General features: G+C 36.0%; 1 protein-coding gene across 3 annotated transcripts in view; it reads right to left on the bottom strand.

Annotated features, from left to right (window-relative positions):
- GRM8 (glutamate metabotropic receptor 8) overlaps nt 1–13,049 on the bottom strand; it is a 360,387-nt gene that overhangs the window by 123,447 nt on the left and 223,891 nt on the right. The gene's annotated exons all lie outside the window — the stretch shown is intronic.

Here is a 13,049-nt window from a genome sequence, read left to right as displayed (position 1 = left end):
AACAATTGAACAATGTCAGAAGAAAAAAAAAAAAAATCCTTCCAATCAAAGCCTGTTTGCATATCTTTTTTTCAGGTGACACGGGATAAACTGGATAAACAAATTTATCTTTATAGTCCATTTATGCTTTGCAATACTATTTCAGTCCAGTGTAAGAACGGAACTATTTTCTAAGGTCTTTGGTTTTCTGGGTCATTTTTAGCATTTAATGACTACAGAATTAGAATATACTATACAATTCCATGAACTACTGGGAAAAAAAACCCAATACATCAGGAAAACATTTTTTAAGTGTTTGATGCTGGAAAGCCTGACTTCAACACGCTTTTTTAGGAGCACATAACAACCTCTTGGCTGCACGGACTCATCTGTTCATGTAACATGGTATGCACGCTGTTAAGTATTAGAGCCTGGCCATGGAGCTCACAAGGCTTATAGGAGTTAACGAACCACTTATGTTAAAAAAAAATGAAATAAAATTGCCACCTCTTCTCCATGCATAGAAAAAACAGCCTGTACTTCTCAAGTGGCACTGGTGTTATTCGCTGTTTGGCAAGTATAGGCAATGTCTATTATCAGCTTATCTTCCTAGGAAGTCTTTAATCTGATTATACGTGAATATAGAACATAAAAAAATCTCCTCAGGTGTATTTGGAGTACTCAAATAAAAGGTGAATTTCTCAGCTGCTGTTTGCTACCTTCTTTCTCCCCCTATTCAGCTAACTCCTTTTCAGCAGCTACAACCTTTCTTTTCCATAGGAGTGGCAAGGTCCTGCTATTCAAACCAAAATAAATTAGCTTAAATCACCTCTGAGCACAGGTTCAGGGTCCTTATTTAAAGAGAATTTAAAGTTCACATCTTTATTTCAAAAATTTGTTGGACTGAGATAACATCCAGTTAGGTCTGCTAGGTACCATGCAATAATTCATTAAAACACTATAATTAAAACATATTCACACATATGCCTTCACTTTTTTTGGTGCCAATTGGTAAAAGCATTAAGAGCTTGAATCCCTAAATAACAACAGAGATTGCAGGTGCATGTTGCAGGTGGGTCTGCCTGCTACCGGATAGCTGGCAGAAGGCGTAGATCTTTGCCCTGATCCTTCACACCTTGTGACATCGAACTTCAGTAGACCTGACAATTCAGTCCTCAGCACTGGTGGACTTATGAAACTTAGTGGCTAAAAAATATCTACATTGTCTAAAAATGTCCTGAAAAGCTAAAGTGTTTTCCCAGGACTACGTAAGCAAAGAAACAAGCAAACAAATAAATAAAATAACATTTGTGGTTACTTTTTGTCTTAATAATGCCGTAATCCAGAGTCACCAAGTGTCAGGCAAACAACACAGAAACATGAGAAATCTTCAAAAGATCAAATTAGGTCTAGATCAAATCGGCTGAAATAAGGAACAACCTCAACATTCAGCTGTAACTGGAACTAAAAATCAACAACTTTCTTAGGTTGGGGAACATCTGCTTGAATATTACTTTCTTTTTATTTTACACATTCCTTAGAGTGTACAAGGCTCAGGACAACTCACTTACTACGGTAAGAACAAAACCATGTGTGTTTTATGCTCAGGTAAGCAAGAAATCCTTCCTGAGCACTTTGTGCATGAATAATATCCCTTGCTGGTAAAGAAACAGTGAATGTGCAAAACAGAGAAAAAATTATCAGTGTCTGAGCTGCAGTTAGTCCATGCATAAGGGAGGATCAATAAAACCATTTGTAACTATCAAGCGCTGGAGCCTTTGAACGCCAGCTGGCTTAGCAGAAACCTTCCCACAGTGGCTGTATGTCAATATAAGGGTTATTTCCAAGCACCTTTAGTTGTTTTTCTCCAACATGATAAGCAGTGGACTCTAATATCCCAGGGCTTTCTCTTCAGATCTCTGGGTAGAGACTTGGAAGAACCACGGCAGAGCCTATACTAAATAACCCTTTCAAGTTTGCCCAGTCTGGCGTGTGCTGAGGAGCCTGACCGCCCTTTAGCTGCATATCCTGCACACAGATGATGACTTGAGGTTCCGTACATCATTTTCACTTTCCTTTAAAATGTGTAATAATTATCTCCAAAAAGTGGGACACAGCTACCATAACTGACCATATTATGAGTTGTGACTTAATGCTACCCAGGGATATATTTATAAAATGTGATTATGTGTGGCACGGGAACAGTGCCAATACATTTTTGTCTCTCAAGTCAGGATCAAGCTATATTGGAGCAAAGCCAGGGTAGTCCTAGAGTGGCTGCAGGGCCAAACAGGAAAATCAAACGTTGATCCAGTTGGAGCTCAGAGTGAGCAATAATGTGTCTTCTGAGATTACGTCTGTTTTCTTAGCTTTACAGTCAAAGGAAAGCAATCTCCTATTGAGGTCTCCATAAGATGCAACACACAGAATTGTGGATTTCTTGTTATTTTAAAGAGTTTGATGAGTATATGTATGGCAAACCTCAAATGAAAAGAAATTCTGAGGATGCAGCAGGATACAATGCATGGGTGATATATAGCTGCTTCCTTTCCATCGAGTCTGTACAAACTGCTACCTTTGCCTGCCACAAACAAACACAAACTCCCTTTTTTTCTACTGAAAAACATACAGGTCCCAGGGGAATATTCATTTAGTGAACGTCAAGGACTGTCTCTTACTGTGCTGCTCTTCTGCTCCTGCAGATGAACACATGACAGTGAGCACGTCTGTAAACTCAGGATGTTCTGAATTCCCCAGGCAAGTCAGGTAACCGCATGTTACTGTGACGCTTTCCAAGCTCTTAGGGACTGTCTTACCATACAGAGCAAGTTCAACGCCTATACTTCAAGCCCCATCTAAGTGACTAGATGATACTCATAATAAAAATGAGTAATTGCAATTGCAAATTGCAATGTTTGGGGGTTTTTTTCTATCTGCTTGTTAACTGACCTGGATTTTGCTTTAACCTTTTTTTTTTTTTTAGCAATTCTTTAAAACTATTAGAGTGACTACTTTTTTGCAGTTGGTTTCCAGTATGGTTAATGAATACTGGTGTTCTAGACCCATTAAAATAAACAATTAATTTTCTATTGACTATAGTACAGTTGGAACTTTATAAACCTAATGTTGATAAACATAATATTTCTGCATTTTTCTGGTTAGCTGATGGATTTTCCTTTCTCAACTAAATAATGAACAGGTGACATTTATTACCTATTTTTCGAGAAATATTTCAGCAAACTGAATTACATTGTTCCACTTCAGAATGTGAAATAGAAAGGATGAGTTAACTTAACAAAGAAGTTAAATACTGATAATCTCAAAACATTCAGGCTGGCTCAATGTTTTTTAATGTTTCCAGGCACTGGAAACATCTGGACAGTAATAACCAGTAATAATTTCTATCTGCTGGGATATTTGCATGTTGTTGTACTTTTAGGACAAGATCACAGATTAAAGATTAAAAATTTATTACAATGATATTTTAAGAACTTTTTTTTCTTAATTAAACACTTGAATAGATTAGAGTTTCTACTACTTTATTGCTGGTTATATTGGTAAATTCTAATTACAAATGTCTTTAGCAACTCTGAATCCTTATTTTTTTTAAGTTAAAACACATGGAAAAATGTTGCAAGGAAATATGTAGACAGCATAGATTTAGAATTGCAAATGCAAAATAGTACTGTAGGAACAGAGACTAACAAAACTATTGCTTGAAAAACTGCAAAATTTGGGGAGTTTTGCAAGAATAGACTTAACTAGTCACTCCCATTTCTGTGAAAATTCTTTTCATCAGGGTGCTACCTAATCAAGCCATATTTCACACATTGCAAGGATATTAATTTCTTGATAACATAACATCTAACTTTTCGTTGCTCATTGAAAGAAAAGTGATTGATGGAATAATCAACCATCATTATTACATGAAAACGAATTTTTTTTCCTAGACCTAAATTTTCTCCTTTATATTAAAACTATGGTAATATGTTGATAGTTTCTTTCTCTAACCAAAGTTGGTTGGTTTTGGTTTGGCTTGTTTTGTTTTCTTAATGGGCAATAATAAAAAATGTTTATTAGCAAAAAATAATGTTTAAAATTCATGCTAGCGTCTCTAACCCTTTGGAGATAATACAGATCTTTAATCCCAAAGGGTAACTTGTAATTCATCTTCTATAAAACAGAACATTTTCATCTGAATGAAAACGAAAAATAATCCAGATGTTGATGATAAGTCTTTCTTTGTGTATGGTGCACAATTAAAAAAACCTCCAAAAAATGAGTAAAAATTATCCTGTACTGCACTAAGATTTCTTGTTTCAGTGCTGGATGGGTAGAAATATGGACTCATACATTTATAGCTGCTTCGACTCTGCTTTCACTAGAATAAAAATACAATAAAAACTATGACTTTATGTAAACTAATAGCCATTTAGAACTACTAAGATAGGATATTGAGAGCCCATTTGGATAGGACTTCTAGGAAGTCTTCCATTCTTAGCTGCACAGTGACCCAAATGCGACAAGACTAAAGAATATCCTCCCAGTCATGCCCTATACTTTTTTTAAGGTTTGCTTCTGGGACATGGCTTCAGTATCCTTTAGATTAAAAGCTGAGAAGTAAATTACTTTATTTCTTTAGCGAACGTCCAAATCTCAGACTAATATGAAAAGTTTGTGGGAAGGACCAAGCTCCAGTGTTTCTACCACCTTCCTCTCAAAGTAGAGTTAGCACTACTGTATTAAATATTTCTTATTCCCTTCTGGAATTGTTCAGAGGCATAAACCTCTTCCCCTTGACTTAACATAGAATGGTTGTACCACACCCTTTTACCCTCCAGCAGAACTCCTAAAATTTAGGCAAGTCAGCATCGAAGTTAATCATACCGGATAATAAGCCTCACCCATTGCAATTGGTGGGTCTCAGGAGGAAGCTATGACTGATGTGTAAATTTTGATAAAGTAGTTAAAAACACATCCAAATTTTCATACTCTGAAATGTAGCTGAGTCTTCTCTAATAATCTTACCTTTACACAAACAGCTCAACTACCAGCAAATAAAACCGTATTCAAGTAGAGTACCAATCAAGCTGATAATTTATTAATAGAGCTGTAAGTAATAGAGAGAAGCACCATTTTCAAATCCATCTGGCTGTGTAGGGTCCTATGACTTGGCTTAAAAGACTTTAGGCTTCCAAGTGTAACTAATAATAGTCTTCTGTATTTCCTATAGTCCAAATTATTTTTTTATTAAATGCTAATTTAATTATAAAAGTTAATAACCTAAAGAAATTGGCACGAATTGAAAAATGTTAATATGGAAGCCTCACTAATGCATCATCGCTTTGAAAGTGTGCTATGCAGAGAATCCACAGAATTGCAACTAAAATCTTTACTGTAAATTATTTTACCTTTAATTATCAAATGTTCGGTTTGATGACAGAGATAACAGGAGAATTGAGAGAAACAGTCTTTCTTTTTAAAATAAAATACCTCAGGAATTTGTACATCAAATCCATTTTATTTCAAGCTTACAAGGGAGAGATTTGGCTAAGACTATGGGAGGCAACATTTTGGGTCCAATCTGTTCAGCATAAAACATAACCTGCTCTGTGGCCAAAATGATTGGATACCTTAATCCTCAGGAATAACAGCAAAAGCTTCCTCTGATGGAGTAAATTAGAGAAGCTTCTAAGATAAACTCGCTTCCACATATTTAATATTTCATACTATTAGAAATGCTTTAACCAGTCTTTGAGAAAATCTCTCTGACTCAGAGCTGCTTGCAGAAAAACATGCAAAAGTAGATGAGTTGCTATGGTGCCTAAATGCTAATGGCCAGGCTGGCTCTCTGGTAGCCTTTAGAGGTATCAGCGTTTCCCATCAGCCACATCAGAACTAGACACTTCCTGTAGTCTTCACCAGCGGAGGGAAACTTATTTGTCTGTGAGGGATGAACTGAATCCCATCGCTTTCCTCTTGGATGTCTTGTTTATTTTGCTCTGATTCCCCCTCTTTTTGCTTAAGATTACATCTAGTAACAAGGTCTAACATGTCTAACTTGCTCTTGAATCCATGACTGCTTTGACTATAGATCGGAACTTAGTTGATTACTGCTGAATACAACATCATCTCCCTAGGGTAGAAAAACTAAGTAGTGCTATCTGATGATGTTGGCAATGTCTGTTAATTATAAATTCATTCTCTCCTCACTGTAATTCCTGCCCTACAGTATTAAATCTTCCTGATTTCACTGTCATTCCCTTTAACACAGAGAAATGGTTATTTTCCTCCTTACTTTAAGATTTCTCAAGATAATTTCACTGACAGTGAATTCCCTGAAGAATTGCTCTATTTTTGGTTTGTCACTTATCAGCCAATACCAGTTAGATCACTTTTTACATGAATGAAATATAAATGTAGCTTATTTATACTACCAAATACTCTTAATAAAAATCTTTGTTGGTTTTTTCCCTTGATGGTCTCTCTAATGTGCCTATTTAATTTTTTAAGTAAAGGTTGTTGTAGGAAAATGAAAAAGGCTCATATTCTGTTACAGAGGTACTAAAAAGCCATTCGTTTCTCCTCATGACTGTTCTGCTGGCTTGCAGAATTGTTGTCTTACCAAATGGGTCATAAATTGACATATAGAAAAAATAATAACTTGTACAAACATTCTGACTTGACAGATTTAAGAGGCGATATTAAATTTAAACATTTAAGTTAGGAAGCTTGTCAAGGTATTCTTTGCCTCAAAACATGTGGCACGCCTTCTTCCTGCTACTAAAGGTAATAAGGACATCTGAAGGGCTAAAAAGCACTGCAGAACTGCAGCTGTGATGTTTCTTATGCTGACTGAAATGTAAAAAAATACAGAGAGTGTGGATCCAGTTTCTCTGCACTCAGATACCTTTTCACTCGGAATGGCAAGGGTTAGTTTGTACTGCTTCTCACTACAGTTTGAGTTTTTCACTTGATCATATTAGAAAACTGTAGTCTAATATATCTGAATAGCTTCACCTATCAGGAGATGCAAATCAATTTTCATTGGGTAATGAGGGTAAATCTTTTATCACCTTCCTTTACATATTAATTATTAAAATACCTTATGAATTAGACCTCATTCCTCAAAATAGAAAATTGACCTCAGTCATGTTCTACATCATGAATTTTGTACGTGGAGCATATATATTGCTCAATTAATCAGTACTTAAGATCTGTACATAAGCAAGAGCATGGCTATAAATTGCACTTACTTTTAGGTTCTACCTTCTAATTTCACACCCAGCATTTTCATAATCTCTGATTTTAATCACATGGATTCGTGAGGTACCTAAGAATCACAGCAGCTCCGAGCTTTGCCTGCTGCGTGTGCTTATATTATAACCCATTAAGAGTGATTCAGACCACTGTGCAATTTTAGTTTCTTGTATAGCCACCTGGATTAATTCCATTAAAATAATTAGCATGCCAAAACAGAACTTATTTGAAATCATCCCCTGCTCATCCCCAATAATAAATTATCAGAGATAACAACTCCTTTTGTAATTTAAGTATGAGGAAACTAGACATCAGGATTCTTTTTTCCAAATGGTCTGCCATAGCCCCAGTGCATTCACAAGCCAAATTAGACACCTCTGAAACCATGACAAAAGTGTATGAAAAGAATGAACTGTTTTGAATTCTGGAAATTTATGAGTTCAGGTCTCTGTTAGTTTAAGCTTTAGCCATGTTTTCAAACATTCTTGTGTTTGCCACCAAGATTTTCAAAAAAATTACATGGAATTTTGTCATGTGATTAACTTATGACAGAACAAACATCACAGATCTTAATAAAAATGCAGCAGACATTCCCACTTCCACTCCCACTTCTGCAGCTGAAAGCAGTATCTTTATTTCTTCAGCAGAGCACAGATTAGTGAAATCAGAGTAGCTACCAGAGTGAATCTTAGTCAGCAGAGTTCAGCCCTTCCCAACTCATTGGTAATCTTGCTTGTCCCTAATTGATCTACTCGTCTGTTATTATCTCTCATTATACTTAGCTAGTTTTGAACCCTATCAGAATATGGTACCAGTGGAATCGTACGATGCTAAGTGTTTCTGACATTAAAAACCCCTAAATTATGAACTGACAATAGAACTCATAACTAAAAATCACAGACATGCCCAACTTCAACTATTTAATATTTTTTTTTTTCTCTGTTGGTAGTTGTAGACCTGAGAGTTGGATTTTTAAAAATCATAGTTCCGGGCATAGCTCCAGTGCATTTTAAGTGGGACATTTAGTTCTATTTTGCTTAATGCCTTAAAAATTGTCAAAACTTATCAGCCTCAAACGGCACCATTCTAAAGCTTCTGTTTTAATGATAAATAATGATTGAAGAATGCAAATTTTATACTCAGTGAAAAAATAGAAAGGTGTCATCTTTCTGCAAGAAAACATTTAAAACAGTCTGAGCTGAATATTAAGTCAGGAGTTTTGCACAGATTCATGTCTTAGCAACTTCAAAAGATAGCAGGAAAAGATGAATTTTTTAAACAGCTGATTCTACAATAATGATTCTCTGGAGGGTTCAAAATTCTACATGAGAAATCCCATTCTTCATTTAAAAAAAAAAAAAAAACCAAACCCAAAACCAAAAAAACCCCCTGTCCTCTATAGATACTGCTTTCTCAGAAAAAAATATTACAATGTAGAATGATCATTAATTTTTAGTTTACAAGTGTCAAGATCTTATTTTGAGTTTGCCAGCTAGTTTCTGTTCTTATGTTCTCATTCTCTGGTATCGTTCTGCCCTTTCAGGATGAAATTTTGCATGCTTGCTGTTTAAATGGGGCTGATGCTGCATGAGTGTATGTCTGTGTGTGTAGCCAAAATTAATCTTTTCTCAAAGGCATTTAATTAACATATCTAAAAACCAAATAACAGCAAGGTTTACTAGTCCACTCAGACTATGAAATTAGTTCCAGAAGAATAGAGTAAAGGTAACATATGTTCATTTAATATTGCAAAGCAAGGGTAAGTGATATGCTTTTCTTTCAAGTCCGGCTAGGGCTATAGAATCACAGCACGGCTGAGGCTGGAAGGGACCACTGGAGATCACCTAGTCCAACCCGTCTGCTTAGAGCAGGCTCAGCTAGAGCAGGTTGTCCCTGTCTAGCCAGGTTTTATATATCTCCAAGGATGGACACTCCACAACCTTTCCAGGCAACCTGTTCTGGTGGTGTTGTAGATTTGTCGCAAGATCCCAGCAAGCAACCTAGTTGTTTTACTTTGTCCCAGAGACGACCAGAGAAAAGGTTGCACAGTCAGACTCAGAACTTACTTCCTGAGTCTCGTCTTCAGCAGGAGGGACAAGTGATGTTGCAGTGACCTCCTGCAGAAGCAGACATTTATGTAAGCATTGACAGCAGAGGGGAGTCAGTGCTTCCACCTATTCTCTGCTCCCTTCTCACCTATCCCCGCTCACCTAAAAAGATGTCAAAGTAGCAATTATCCCTGTTCACCCACAGGATGAGGGGCCCCTCAAAGCAGGTAAGATGTCTGTTTGCATGTATGAGAGTATAGGTCAAATTCTGCCCTCACCTTTAAGATTAAGTGAAAGACTCATATTGTCATATCTGTAAATACATTGCGTTATAGTGCGTGATGTTTTCTAGATATTTATCCCTGGAACTACTACAGTATGTTAATGTAAATATACATACAACTATATGACTAAAGGCAGGCAAAAAACCAGCTACCCTATACTAGCTATAAATCTGTATATATAGAAAGAGTGAACTTTCTTCTATATGAAATTCTCTATGTACAATATGATCAATGGTCTTTATCTTTGGAATTTAACTATAAATTTTGATCTTCACTTTTGTAATAGGACAACTAGGGAGGGGGGTACTGATCAGTCTTAATACTTTGTGTTTTATTCCCACCTAAGAAACAGCACTGTATCCATGTTGTCATCCTTTTTTTGCTTTGTCCAGAAGGAAGTACAAAGATACATCTTTTCCTTAAAAAAACAAAACAAAATCAGCTTTGAAACACCTCTATCCAACATAAATACATGTTCGAGTCCTTTTTCTGTTAAAAGATGAGCACTTGCGTTGAATTCAGCAGAGCATTTCTCATAAAACAGTCAGCACATGCCAGGGTAAAGACAGAATAATGAAGTTAAATAGAGTAAGAACACTAGAGCAATGTGATGGGAGAATGTATTGAATCACATCACAATTATTCTAGCGCACATCACCATTTATAAACCTAATTAACAGAAAAACTCTTCGCTTTACATAGCTTTAAATATGAAACACCAGTTTCACATAAATATCTCATTTTGTTTGGATAAAAAACTGGCAGTGGAATTTTTTCAAATGTGGCACCTTTATTAAAATAAGAACACTGTAAAGTGACAAGATTCATTTTTTGCCTGGGAAAAACAAAGATAAGTAGGAGCATGAAACTTATGAAAGCTCTAAGTATTCTTTGATCAAATAGCCAGAAGGGGCTGTTTAGGGTCCACTAGCAGTGACCACCATGAACACAGGGAACTACATATGCTGCATCTCAGTGCACTGGCTTTATATTTTCCTGTTGTTTAAAAACTTTTTTGAGGTACACAGCAATAGGCTGTACCAGTTACACATTAGAGGTTTCTTTTCCTATGAAATTAAATTAATTATTAAACTGCCCAATACAAATGAAAAGCAATTGTTTTTAGACACCGTACTTTGCTAACTGTCCTAAGAAAAACACAGGCAATAGTAAAACAGGAGACTACGCTCAACAGTAACGCAAATCTCGTATCAAATACATTTCTTTATTCCTATTACAAGTGAAGAAGGTCTATCCACTTCAAAATCATGCTGAACTGTGAGATTTTATGCATTTAGCATACAACTGGTAGAAGAATATCTAAGCAGAAAAAAATGTCGTATCAATTACATCAGTACACTGTGTGCTGGTGGTTATGATCACCCTTCAGTCATAAAGGTGTCACGGAATATTACACAGATGAATCCTTCAGGGGAAAAAATCTTCTTCATCATTTGTAAATAAAAATAAACAGAGTAAACAAAATTAAATGCATTTCAAAGTGATTACTTGCAATCAAAAGCAAACCTGTTACTCCAATAAACAGAAATATGTATGTTTTCTTCCCCTTGCAAATACCCTCTGTAAGGCAGACAGGTGTCCTTTATAATACAGGTCATATTTCGTGAGGTGAAACCCACTAAGTTGAATGTCATGGCATATTAATTAGATTTGCACCCACTCATTCCTACCTTGGTTAAAAGGGGTATACTGAATTAGGAGAGGTGAGAAGTTGGTTCAATATGTATAAGGGTAGAATCATGTGGGTTCAACTGATGTGGAATTAAAAAAAACCAAACCTGCTTATCTCAAAAAATGCCAGTTACTTCTTGATATTAGAACTTTTTATCATCTTGAAGAGCAGAGGCTAATTCTAAAACACAGGAAAAGTTGTTTAAGCATAAGAAAAACCTTTTTTACTGTGAAGATGGTCAAATATTGGCAAAGATTGCTCAGAGAGAATTCTGGAGGATTTTCCATCCTTGTATATTTAAAACCTGGCTGGACATGGTCCTAAGGAACCTGATTTGGCTGATCCTGATCTGAGCAGGGGGTTGGAGGAGATCTCCAGAGGTCCCTGCCAACTTCAGCAACGCTGTGATGCTGAAATTGTTAGGATAGAAAAATATTACCTTCGATGGCTGTGAAAGCCAGGGTTTTCCTTTCATGTATCAATTCACTTTTAATATAATACATTATTAACAATTGAACCTAGGATGCACGTCAGAATGGACACACAGCTCTACTGTCAACTCCTGGTACAGGAGGTCTAGCAATCTATGTCAATGTTCACCTCTGTAAACCCAGTCAGACCCAGTGGCAGTGCTGTCCTGAGGAACAGGAATTTCGGATTAATAGGAAAAGGCAAAAGGTTAAAGACTGTCCTCCGTTTATGCCTCCCAATGTGTGACCAAAAAAAAAAAAAAAAGGAAATATTTGGGCATAGAACATACCCAGAAAATTGGTACACCAGTATGTAATGTGGACAAGCCTAGTACAGGGAACAGTTAACATATCCCATGGAACAGAAAGTTAACCTCACAGAAATTTTTCTTTTTTTTTTTTCCCCTCTCTTTTAGTAAATCACTAGTTCAAAAACAGATACTTTTTCATTAGTGTCCAGAATGCTTTATCGCACTCTTTCATCTCCCCTTGTTGCAATACTTAGAGTCAGCCAGAGAAATCATGACAGGTATTGATGAAATACAACAATCTAGGGAGAGAAAGGTTTCACATAAAATGTACTGCTTATCTTTTTATGCTAAACTTTCATGCTCACCAAATGAAAATAGATCACTTTCTTTGTGCTTTAACAACACAGACCCAGAAGAATATCTACTAGAAATGTAGATAATTATCACTGCAAACCTTACAATATGCTGCTTACCTTTGTCATCATAACAACATTTCCCATTTGCCAGCAACATATTTTGCTCCAGATTTTCTTTAAAATCACTAAAGAATCATTTAAACTCTTTCTATCTTTATATTCCTGGAGACAGGGATTCCCTTTTCATGAAAATTGCATAGAAAAAAAAAAAGTTTTAGAAGAGGAAAAAACTGTGAAATACAGCCAACATTCATATCAACCAAATGGTCTGGTATATTACCTAAAGCAAAAAAAGCTTCCACTCGGAAGCTAAATTCAAAATGACCTTGTGCTTTTTTTCAAAAAGGCTGGCAGCTGAGGTCATTGGAATAAATTGTGATAGACAGTGCTTCTCTCTGCATAGTTAGAAGGCATGTCTAGTACGTGAATTACCACCAAGTAGGGGAAAAAAAACCAACCAAAACACAGCAAAGAACATTGTTCCATTTCTTTGTAAAATAATGGTAAATATAGTCTACAATAATTATGACTTTAATGAAATAATGTAGGTTTGCAGCAACTTTATTTCACTGTCAAGTATGTTCTACCCTTTTCAATTCTACATTCATAAATTAATCCTGTTCTTTATTGGCCTCTACTGTTAACAGC

Source organism: Balearica regulorum, chromosome 1 (assembly GCF_011004875.1).
Source record: "Balearica regulorum gibbericeps isolate bBalReg1 chromosome 1, bBalReg1.pri, whole genome shotgun sequence".
In the NCBI taxonomy this organism is placed as follows: Eukaryota; Metazoa; Chordata; class Aves; order Gruiformes; family Gruidae; genus Balearica; species Balearica regulorum.
The sequence above is the reverse complement of the archived record's forward strand: the minus strand, read 5'-3'. Positions and strand labels throughout refer to the sequence as shown.